This window comes from Rosa chinensis, chromosome 5, assembly GCF_002994745.2.
Source record: "Rosa chinensis cultivar Old Blush chromosome 5, RchiOBHm-V2, whole genome shotgun sequence".
In the NCBI taxonomy this organism is placed as follows: domain Eukaryota; kingdom Viridiplantae; phylum Streptophyta; class Magnoliopsida; order Rosales; family Rosaceae; genus Rosa; species Rosa chinensis.
Window position 1 is genome coordinate 23,842,157 of NC_037092.1, and position 12,656 is coordinate 23,854,812.

Below are 12,656 nucleotides of genomic sequence, written 5' to 3' on the forward strand. Positions count from 1 at the left end.
CTCCACCAACCTGGAAAATTTAACTCATTTGGCATTTTTGTCTTGATAACTACACTTTTATTAGTATAATCTCCGCCAGTATATAAACTGGATCGGAAGATAAAAAACAAAATCATATTTTTTTAATTCTCAAATTAAGATTTTGAAAAAGCTAGCTTATAGCAATAACTATGGCAATGGAGATGGTGCCGACATGCTTGATTTTGTTTACCCTAATCCTTGCCCTGAGTGTAAGCTTCGTTCCCTCAGTGTATGGAGCACAACTCAACTCAAAGGCAAAAGCTTTACTTGCATTCAGGGAGAGACTAATGAATCCGCGATGTGGGATCTTACACTGATATTGGGTAAAAATAATATTGCAGGAACCATTCTAGCTGAGCTTGGTAACTTGAAGAACTTGAAGCACTCAACTTGAGTAATAACAAATTAACCGGGAAAGTTCCTTCCCAAATTGCAAATCTCTGGCCTTCGATTGGCAAACTTTACCAACAACAATAATTTATGTTGGGACTTTTGGCTACACCAGTATTGAAAGATAGTTACGATTTATGCCATAATTTTTTTTTTTGACTTTAGCAGCTTCTTTTAATTTTTCCAAGTACATAGACACACACACACAGATATATATCAATTAGCTCTCTTCAAAAACTAAAAAGGTTTTATTTTGAAGGTTTATTTAAGCGTTTGTACCTCTTTATTACATAAAATAATCCATATTTGTAGTTGTTTTCTGTTTTATTTCATGTTCTCTAGGGTGTTATGTTATGGATTATGATCAAAATATCTTGTACTTAATTCTTATGTTAATCTGCATCAATGGTAGTATGGGTCGTGTGATTTTAGTTTCGTGACAGCGGCATTCGTATCAGAAGGGGTGGAGGAGGCGCTGAAACTTCTGTTACGTCTGATTACAGTGTGGATGGGACAGAGACTGGGCCTAGGTCAAGCCAGGTTTGCTGGGTTTTGAGTTGACTTTCTTAAGGGTCGCTCTCTTGGGCTTGGTAATTAGGGATGGGTGCTTGCTCTTAGCCTATAGTATGTTAGTAGCTTAGTCTCTTTTCAATAAATCCCTCATTTTTTTAGGAAACTATGCACTTTTTTTTCGTGTGTTTCTAGCGAATCTTCTAGAGTAGTACCAAAGAAGGATTCAAGCTATGATCTACACATTTGATGTTGAATGAGTGGACCTATTTCATGTATCACCATGGATACTACCACATCTTCTTGATTTGTCTAGAGATGACAGTCATAAGGTATGTAACGGTCATTCTGTCGGACGAGATATTAATTTGATACTATTGGTTGGTGACGGTTTTTTTTTTTCCTGAGCATTGGTTGCTCAAAGTTTGGCAAGATGGTTTTGGCAATGGAATCCGGTGCGAGGTCTCTGAGGCGTTGTGGTCCGATTGTATAGACTTTGGTTTGCTTTCCTGGAAAGACGGTGACATGGGTTGTGGAAGTGCTGCAACGATGATGGCGTGGGTCGTGTGACTCTAGTTTCGTGATGGCTGAGGTCATGGCCGAGGAGGTCGAGGCGATGCGAGTCTTAGTTACATGGAGTGTGGCTCCTAAAGTCGTGAAGGCGTAGTCAGGCGGCACTAAAACTGTTGTTACGTCTCATTATAGCGTGGAGGAGATAGAGACTGGGCCTGGGTCAAGCCAAGTTTGCTGGGTAAGGGCCGCCCTCTTGGGCTTATTGATTAGGGCTGGGTGCTTGCTCTTAGCATATAGGATGTTAGTATGTTAGTTTCTTTTCAATAAACCTCTAATTTTTCTAGGAAAACTATGCACTTTTTTCCTGTGTTTCTAGCGAATTTTCTGGAGTAGTACCAAAAGAAGATCCAAGTTGTAATCTACGCATTTGATGTCGAATGAGTGAACATATTTCTATGTACCACCGTGGATATTACCACATTTTCTTGATTTGTCTGAAGATGACAGCAAAAATGTATGAATGGCCATTCTGGCTTGTGATGAATGAACTTGCAACCCGATTTGGAATTTATTTAAAAAAATAAAATAAATTAAAACCACTTTGATTAGAGGATCTAAGAATTGTCCAAATGAAAGAAATATTTTGATACCTAAGAAGACTTGCATATTAGCAATACTGACAACATTGACTATTATGGGACACGACCAAAGTAATTGAAATATTTACTTCAATTTTTATGTGCATGGTAAGGTTCGTAGAGCATGTAGATTCCTTGATCATCTCCATGAACCTGGAATACTTCCTCATTTTCTTTTGGATTAATTTTAGTTTACACCCCTAAGGTTTCAGGGTGTCATCATGTCACCCCTTCAACTCTCAATTTTGAATTTTTACCCCCCAAACTTTCAATTTCAGTCAGTCATGTCCAATTTCTTAGATTCCGTTCAAATTGGATGTTAATTCTGACAATCTAACCCACTTTGAGGGCTAAAATGGTCATTTCAAGACCAAAAAAACTCATATGTGTCCTTAAAATGCTTCAACGTGGGTTAGATCGTCAGAATTAACGTCCAATTTGGACGGAATCTGAGAAATTGGACATGACTGACTGAAATTGGAAAGTTTGGGGGGTAAAAATTCAAAATTGAGAGTCGAGGGGGTGACATGATGACACCCTCAAAGCTCAAGGGGGTAAACTGAAATTAATCATTTTCTTTTCACCTACTACCATTATTGTCTTAGGGTAAGTTTGGGATTGCGGTGAACTTTAAAAAAAAAAAAACTACTGCTACTTTGTTGCGAAAATAACTAGCTGTGAATTAAAATAGTTTTGTGTTTGGTAAATAATATTTTTAAAAGTGCTGTCAGAGTGTCAGTACATAAAACAACTTCAGAGCGTGTTTTCATTCACAACAGCTTCTAAAAGCAGCCTTTGGGCTGCTTCTAAAATCTGCTTCCAGTGACCTATAATTTTCAATTAAAGCTGTTTTTTATTTATTTACCAAACACAATAAAATCTAAAATTTTAAACAAAAACTGATTTATTTAAAAGTGAAGCAATTCCAAACGGGGCCTTAATAGCTATAATTTATTTATGTAATCTCCTACAACTTAAAGAAAATAAGCAAATAAATTAGAGAAATGTAAACTTGTATTTGATATTCAGGTATGATACATTGCAAAACAAGCTACCTACTCACCACTGGCGAATCCAGGATTAAAATTTTGAGGGCGCTAATCTAAGGCTTGGTTATAAGATTTTTTATTTTATTTTTTGTTGATAAAGATTCCAAGAATTTTGAGACTAAATTTTAAAAGAAATACTATTGGAGGATGTTGTCACTAAAGAAAGAAAAGGAGAAAAAAAATGTGGAAAGAACAAAAAAAAAAAAAGGCCAGATTTACCTTGAAGATAAGAAACTTTTAAGAAATACAGATAGAAAAAACTAATAGAAAATGTTGTTATAAAAGAAGAAGAAAAAAATAGAGAAAAGGGAAAGAGACAAAAAAGAAGAAAGAAATGAAAAACAGGAACAAAAGAACAAAAGGGAGAAGGAAAGGCTCTAAGGAAAGCCCAATACCATTTGGTCTAATGGCATAGTCTTCCTTTTGTAAGTGAGATATTGTGAGCTCGACTCAAGAAAAATTAGTTGTAGCATTTGAGTTGTTTATCTAATAAAATAAAATAAAAGGAAACGGGTTAACAGCAAAGAGGAGACTCAAACCAAGGTCAAAACTGGAGAAAGACTAAAATAACTCGTCACTTTGCTAGCTTAGATTTGTAAAACAATAGCACACTTAGGCCCCGTTTGGGATTGCTTCGCTTTTAAAAAAAATCAGCTTTTGTTCAAATTTTAGATTTTATTGTGTTTGGTAAATAAATAAAAAGCAACTTTAATTGAAAGTTATAGGTCACTGACATCAGATTTTAGAAGCAGCCTAGAGGTTGCTTTTAGAAGCTACTGTGGATCAAAACACACTATGCAGTTGTTTTATGTACTGACAACACTTTTAAAAATATTATTTACCAAATACAAAACTGTTTTAATTCACAGCTGATTATTCTCACAACACAACAGCAGCAATTTTTTTTTAAAAGTCACAGCAATCCCAAACTAGCCCTTATTCTATATAAATTATTGCTAGAAGTTACGCCCCTACTACTCACTGTATATACCAAAGGATGAACTACAAATTACTTACACGTGGCTACGTATAGCTATAGGCCACTGATTAATTAACCATGCAGATTAAAATTCTCAAATCAAGATTCTGAAAAGGCAAGCTGAAAGTATCAACTATGGCAATGGAGATAGCTCCGACTTGCTTGATGTCGTTTACCCTAATCCTTGTCCAAAGTGTAAACTTTGTTCCCTTGGTGTATGGAGCGCCACCCCTCTCGGAGGCAAAAGCTTTACTTGCATTCAAGGAGAGATTAATGGATCCACAAAACGTGCTCCAAAGCTGGGATGCCAACATTATCACACCCTACAGTACCTGGTTTGGTATTAGGTGCAACCAAGACAATAAGGTTTTTGCAGTCGACTTACGTGGGCAATCCTATATGGAAATCTAGTACCTGAACTCGGACTGCTTCTAGCTTTAAAATATTTGAGATTGGGTCAAAATAATATTGCAGGAACCATTCCAACTGAGCTTGGTAACCTGAAGAGTCGCAACGTACTCGACTTGCATAACAACAAATTAACTGGGAAAGTTCCCTCCCAAATTGCAAACATTCCAGACCTTGTATTGGCAAACTTTGTGAACAACAATAATTTATATTGGGACTTTTGGCCCACACGAGTGTTTAAAGGCCGTTACAATTTACGCCAGAAGAACTGAAGAAGAAATATTGACTCTGGCTGCTTCTTTGAGTTTTTCCGAGTACGTAAATATAAATATATATATATATATATAGGCCGATCACAGTCGGACGTCCGCACTGTCGCTAAAGTGCGGACGTCGACACTGCAGCAGCTTCCAGTAGGCGATAGAGGAGCGGGGCTTGCCGGACCGAAGCTGAAGGCATCCCAAACCGCTTCTGGGTAGCGATCTAGGTCGGAGGAGATCAAGGTTGAAGGATAGTCGCTAGCGACCTCATATGCAACTGCAACGTTCTGGGCAGCGCTACAACCTCGTCACCTGCGGCTCCACCCGTCTGCAAATTGGTCCATTCGATGCTTGGCCTCTGTCCGGCAAGCTGTGCCTCGCCGTCGACACTTGATTGAGACCGGAGCAGCGACGTCCTCACTATATATATATATATATATATATATATATATATATATAAGTTCTCTTCAAAAACTAAAAAGCTTTTATTTTGGAGGTTTATTTAAGCGTTTGTACCTCTTTATTACAGAAAATAAACCATATTTGTAGTAGTTTTCCGTTTTATTTCATGTTCTCTAGGGACTAGGGTCTTATGTTATGGATTATGATCAAAATATCTCTCACTTAATTCTAATGATTTTATAAGAGTTGTAAACCATAGATGGGGAACACGGTATGAGAAAAGGGGAAATGCAAAAAATGTGCCTTTCCCCCATGGAAGGAAATCTGCAAGAACTTGTCCTCATATTTCTTGTAACGTACATAACAGGGAATAAGATCTTATTGTTTCCTCTCTTAGTCCTAACTAATGAACCTAGTGAAAAAGGGTTAAGCATACTTATATCCAAAGAATGATCGAGTTTAGTTGATCTTCCATTACAAAATTAATTGTCAATGGCTAACCATGTCACAAGTTCAGGTGTAAAAATAGTGCATTGAGTACACATGAGAGCTAACTTTTATGACTATAGTTGGTTTGGTGGCAATAGTCCTAGGAGAATAGCCTTTTTCTCATGGAAGGAAAACTGTAAAAATGATCTTTAGAAGGTAATCTAAAATGTACTGATATGTTGGTTATGAAAATCTAATGGAATAATAGATGAATTACAGTGAATAATGAATGTATCATCCACTCAAGAGATGAACAGGCCTAACCTAATATATGAGATACTTTTATAAAATTCAAAATTCCTTTATTCCTTACATGCATGGTAATATTCTATGATCCCAATCAAAACCACTTTAGACAATTTGACAAAAACCTTAAGCACTATGGCGACCATAAAGTTGACTTTTCAGAATTAGTGATATCGCTCGTCCTGCGGTGGCTGACATCTAGGTTGGCCTCTGGCCTCTCCGACGTTGTGTGACCAGCTATCGGACGGGAAATTTGATACTATTGCTCGAGGACGGTTTTTTCTTGGGAGCGTTTGCTCGGAGTTTCGCAAGATGGTTTTGGCGGCAGATTTCGGTGCGAGGTCTCAGAGACGCTGTGGTTGGGTTGTACAAACTTTGGTTTGCTTTCCTGGAAAGCCGGTGACATGGGTTGTGAAGGGGCTGCATCGATGGCAACATGGGTCGTGTGATTTTAGTTTCCTGACGACGGCTGTCGTGTCAGAAGGGGTTGAGGCGGCGCTGAAACTTTTGTTATATATGTCCGATTACATTATGGAGGGGACGGAGACTGGACCTGGGTCAAGCCAAGTTTTCTGAGTTTTGAGTTGACTTTCATAAGGGCTGCTTGTTAGCATTGAAGCCACCCTCAAGTGCAAGAGGTACAAGTTATAGAATAGGGGATTAAGTAAGGATGTCGAACCCACGAGTATTGGTAAATCCTTTCCTAGCTAGGGAAAACCTAAGGAAAAACTAGAAGAATATGCAAATGTACAATCACAAACAAAGGCTCACAAGTGAACCAAAGTTCATGGTGAGTATGTGTAAGATGGTGTGTAGAGATTTGATTTTGATTTTGAGAATGGTTTCTATTCAAATTGAAACAATGAAAGCAAGTAATATAAACTAAGTTAAACTAAACAAGTTGTTATCAAATGGATGGGAGTTAGGGCATCGGGTTTCACCTTTTGCCTCCCTTGCAAGCATTAAAGCAATTGAATATGAATGATGCAAAGCTAATTGTCCAACAACCCTCTTAGCATCCGGATAGGGACTACTAAGACTTAAACCCCTTTCATTTTATTAACTCTAACCAGATAAGTCTAGAGCTAACTACCTAGAGACAAATTCAATTACCGAATAGGTCTCAATCCTTTGTCCCTGAATGCATAAAGCTTAGAGTTTAGGTAACCAAGCAAGCAAACCAATCCTATCTCTAGGTGATTTTAGCTCACTACCCTCACATGCACACATGGTGTGCTTTCATGCTCCCTTTTTGCCTAAAGGTAATCAATCTCTAGGAAAAACTTCATGTCATGGCAAACACATAACTCAAATTGATTAGCTCTAAGTAATGCATTCAACTATTGACTTAGCATGTGAGAATGACAACATGAATTTTCATCAATTTATAAACAAAAGCATCAATACAAGCAAGTTTGTCTAGGGCACTACAGGAAAATAGGTCATTTACGGCGCGCAAAAAACGCCGTAAATAACTTTTTACGGCGCGCGGATAAACGCTCTTATAGACCGCGTCGTAAAATTGAACTGAATTTTTCAATTTTACGGCGTTCAAAATGCATGTCGTAAATGTACTCAAAAGCATGTCGTAAATTTTCATTTACAACGCGCATTGCATGCCGTAAATGTCTTTTGCAAAATTAAAAAAAAAATCAATTAATTTCCAGTTGCTTCAGGGTCACCCCAACATTGCAGCCATTAGCCATATGATATTTAGACACTTATTGAATCAAAATAGGTGTACAATATACCATATGTAAAAGAAACTCCTCATCAAAATTATCTCAATCAACTACAATTAGATATCCTTGGCTATAACTACTCACGTGGAAATGGGGTCAAATTAGATAGGACAGGCATAAATAATAAGTGTTCTTAACCGTCTAATGACTATAACTACCTGAAGAAAGTAAAAGAGATCCTTGGCACATTTGTCATACTCCTTAGTACCAACAAGACTGATAATAGCAGCCGGTGCATTATCTGCACATCAATATGCTTCCTTCACTCTAAATTCAATCCCATATATCCCTTCTAGAAATAGCTGAACTTCTGTTGCCCTGGCTACAGAGAAAAAGCTAGCACCAACTTTTTCATATTGACATACTTTGATTTACCACATTGGATAATGATCAAGTGCAATAACTCTAAAAACATTAGTACATATCTGTATCAAAGTCGTAGGAAAATAAACCAAATGGAATCATAGAGCTAGAAGATTTACCTCTGTAGGAAGGGTAGGGTATGTAGCAGCATTAAGAAACAATACAGATTTCTGTTCCTCTCTTCCTTTTAAAGTCTTTCCCTGAGTTTGTGAGAGAAGATGCTTGTTTTTGTCCTCCAGTGCCTGGTATACTCATCTATAGCTTTACTTGAAGAGAGGGGCAAACAACAATACATGTCACATTTGTACAGTCAGAACATGCACTCTCAAATTCCATATTACCAATTCACTTCTAACAATACTATATAAGAAATTGTGTTATTAATTAGTAATGACAGAAACCAAATTCTCACTCACACATTAGAGTGATCATACAGTGTGTTTTGTATTAGTGTTAATAACATGAGAATGTTCTTACCAATAGGAGTATCGAATGTAATCAGAATCCTCCCACACATCAAATAAGGATCCAGCTCCAAGTGAAAGACCTTATTTATTTGCAACCAAATAGATATTGATATAAATGAAAAAAAATTAATGTGATATTGACAGGGCTTATTCTATAAGCAGAGAAATGAAAGACAACATGTAAATCTCATATGGCAAATCTTCCAACTTAAAGTGAAAGACCTTATTTATTTGCAACCAACTAGATATTGACAGGCAACAGGGTAAGCTTTGACCTTTGAAACAAGCAATCAGCTAGTTGCCTTTGATGCAGACTAAACTCTTCACCTTCATACAAACTTTCTTTGAAAAACAAATATGACATATGCATACAATAGATCATAAACTCCAACCAGAATAGAATGGAAATATCATTTTTGTGCATGCACAAATTTTTAGTCTTTAATAATAACAATAAACCTGAGAACAAGATTATATACACTAGAGTTTAGCCACTTGAAAACCGCAATTTGACTATATGGCATTACAGAAACATGCAGGAGCAATCACACTACTTACCAATGACAGAAATCTGGATCTAAGACTGATAACAAACATAAATATTGCCATGTAACCTGAGAGAAAGTATTAACTTGAGTTCAACATATCTTTTATCCTCCAGCAATTTGCATAATTCAACCTTCAACCACACCACCTGCAGGTAGAACTTATATAAATCTCAATATCTCATAGTGGATTCTTAGTAGCATACTCTAATTTGAAAATCCCCTTGCATTTACAGTATTAAACAACAATTCAGAGCTTGGACCCAATTATTATGAGGCAAAAACCATTAAACAAATCTAATTTCGTTCAGAAACATATGAACAGAAAAGCAGAAACCAACCCTTTATACAACTATGTCAAAAAGATTCAAGTAACTTGCAAGTAAACATGAAGACCAACAATCAATCCATTGAAGCAAAAACAGGAAAATTGTTGCCAACTGATCGTAAACCAATTTCATTTGAAGAAACGTACATCAGCCAAGATGAAGATCTATTAGAACCAAAGTAATTTAGGAAATATAATTACATCGCCCAAAAATGAAAAACAGTATAACAAAGTAGACAAGAAACCAACCATACATTTCCATCACACTTCACAATATGCTCATCATTTCAAATGCAATCCCTAAATAACATGATTCCTAATACAACAACAAAGTCTCACCATTCAAATTTGGCTTGCCATGCATCAAGTGGTAAACAATGACCAAGCAACTGTCAGACGGCGACCGCCTCGGAGGTGCTTTTACCGGCCAATCTCAAGCATCTAGACCTTGTATCTTCGACGGCCAGACCACCTAATCCACAATAAACAATAATCCCCAGATAGAAGCACATTCAATTTTAAAATGAAACAGTAGAAATTACCGAGGACGCTGATAATCTCGGCGGTGCTTCCTCCGTCGCCGGAAACTGGAAGCACATGGGCTACGCGAGTGTTGAAATTCTTGAGCTTCTCGATGATGCCTTTGAAGGCGGTCCCGCTGGAGAAGACGAGGAAGGGAAACTGGGCGGAGTGGAGGAGGAGGAGAAGCGGTAATGGTTTTAGGGTTTCGGGAGCGGAGGAGATTTTGAGAGGGAGAGAGAGTCTCTAAGCGAGTCTTCTATCTCTTTCTATTTCATTCGAGAGGGAAGTTTAATATTTGGCCAAAGATTTTGGCGCTTTTCGCAGAATCACAGCATAGAAGGAGAGTGAGCGCACCTTTAATGAAAACAAATATTGCAAATAATGGCATGCACACGAAGGACGCCGTCAAATATGTAATTGAAAAGTAATATTCACGGCGTGTTTTTATTATTCGTCGTAAATAATAGTCATTCACGGCGCGCATTTTATGCACGCCATAAATCTCACGTCGTGAATGATCACTTTTCTTGTTGTGGGGCTTTCAACCCTAGCCCTAACTAGTTTACTACTCACACATAGCTAGATACACAAGCTTCAACATTCTATTAAACATCAAATACATAAAGAGATAGGGATTAAAGGGTGACTATTGATGATGCCGGAAGAGGTGGTGGAGATGGGTCTCCAAGAACATGATGTGGTGGTAGTCACCTCCTTCTCCTTGCTCCAAGCTCTTGATATTGGAAAGAATAGTGAAATTTGGAATCTCTAAGGTGAGTTGTAATGTTGAGTGGTGGAGGAAATAGAGGTTGTAGTGGTGGAAATTGTGGTTTTAGTGGTGGAGATGGTAGTTTTAGTGGTGGAAATGGTGGTGTCTTCTCTAGAGAGAAAAATGGATCTTGGATAGGATGAAGATGATTGAATGGAGTCAAGAATGCTGAAGATTGAGTCTTTGGCCTCTCTTTGATCAGCTTGTATGTCCTCCTTGGTCCCAAAGTGTGCAAGAGATGTTCTTACACCATTGTCCTCCAAATGGTCCCAAATTGGCAAGGTGACAAAAGGACAAGGTGTAGGGAGATATTTGAATTTCAAGTGATGGGAGATTCTCACAACCATGGTCCTCCTTTGCTGGAGAAAGGACCCTTTATGAGTGGCGGCTCGCCTGAAAAGTTCGCCAGAAAAATCAATTTGTAATTTTCTTCTAATCTCCGTGTCTTCTTTCCTTAGCTTCAAATCTCCGCATTTCAAGCCTCATATAGTCATTTTATTCTCAATGCAAGGTTTCCTACAAATAAAAGGAAATGGATTAAAAAGGGTAAAATAGCATGGAAGACAAATCAATTTTCATAATTATGGGGCACAATTGCATAAGTAATTTGTGACTCAACACCGCCCTCTTGGGCTTGGTAATTAGCGCTTGGTGCTTGCTCATAGCCTATAGTATGTTAGTAGCTTAGTCTCTTTTTAATAAATCCCTAATTTTGCAAGGAAACTATGCACTTTTTTCGTATGTTTCTAGCGAATCTTCTAGAGTAGTACCAAAGGAGGATTCAAGCTATGATCTACATATTTGATGTCGAATGAGTGGACTTATTTCTATGTATCACTTTAGATACTACCACATCTTCTTGATCTGTCTGGAGATAACAACGGAAAGATATTTATTGGCCATTCTGTCGGACAAGAGATTTGAGACTATTGCTCGGTGACAATTTGTTCTTGGGAGCATTGTTTGCTCAAAGTTTGGCAAGATGGTTTTGGCAGCGCAATCCTTTGTGAGGTCTCCGAGGCACTGTGTTCTGGATTGGTTTCCTGGAAAGTCGGTGATATGGGTTTTGGAAGTGCTGCAACGATTGTGGCGTAGGTCGTGTGATTCTAGTTTTGGGATAGCGACAGTCGTGGCCGAAGGGGTTGAGGCAGCTCAGGTCTTAGTTGCATGGAGTGTGGCTCCTCATGTCATGGAGGCGTGATTAGGCGGCGCTGAAAGTGTTGTTACGTCTGACTATAGTGTGGAGGAGATAGAGATTGGGCCTGGGTCAAGCCTGGTTTGTTGGGTAGGGGCCGTCCTCTTGGGCTTAGTGATTAGGGCTGGGTACTTGCTCTTAGCCTATAGGATGTTAGTTGCTTAGTTGCTTTTCAATAAACCTCTAATTTTTTAGGAAACTATACATTTTTGTGTGTGTTTCTAGCAAATTTTCTGGCATAGTACCAAAAGAGGATCCAAATTGTAATTTACGCATTTGATGTCGAATGAGTGGACCAATTTCTATGTACCACCGTGGATACTACCACATCTTCTTGATTTGTCTGGAGATGACAGTAGAAATGTATGTAATGGTCATTTTAGCTTGTGATGAATGAACTTGCAACCCGATTTGGGATTTATTTAAAAAAAAAAAATTTAAAACCACTTTGATTAGAGGACTTAAGAATTGTCCTAATGAAAGAAATATTTTGATACCTAAGAGACTTGCATATTTGCAAAACTGACAAAATTGACTATTATGGGAGACGACCAAATTAATTGAAATATCTACTTCAATTTTTACGTTGCATGTAAGGGCGGCCCTGAGGTAGTTTCTTTTCAATAAATCCCTTATTTTTTAGGAAACTATGCACGTTTTTGTGTGTTTTTAGCAAATCTTCTAGAGTAGTACCAAATAAGTATTCAATCTATGATTTACGCATTTGATGGCGAATGAGTGGACCTATTTCTATATATCATCGTGTATACTACCACATCTTCTTGATTTTTCTGGAGATGATAGCGAAAAGGTGTGTAAT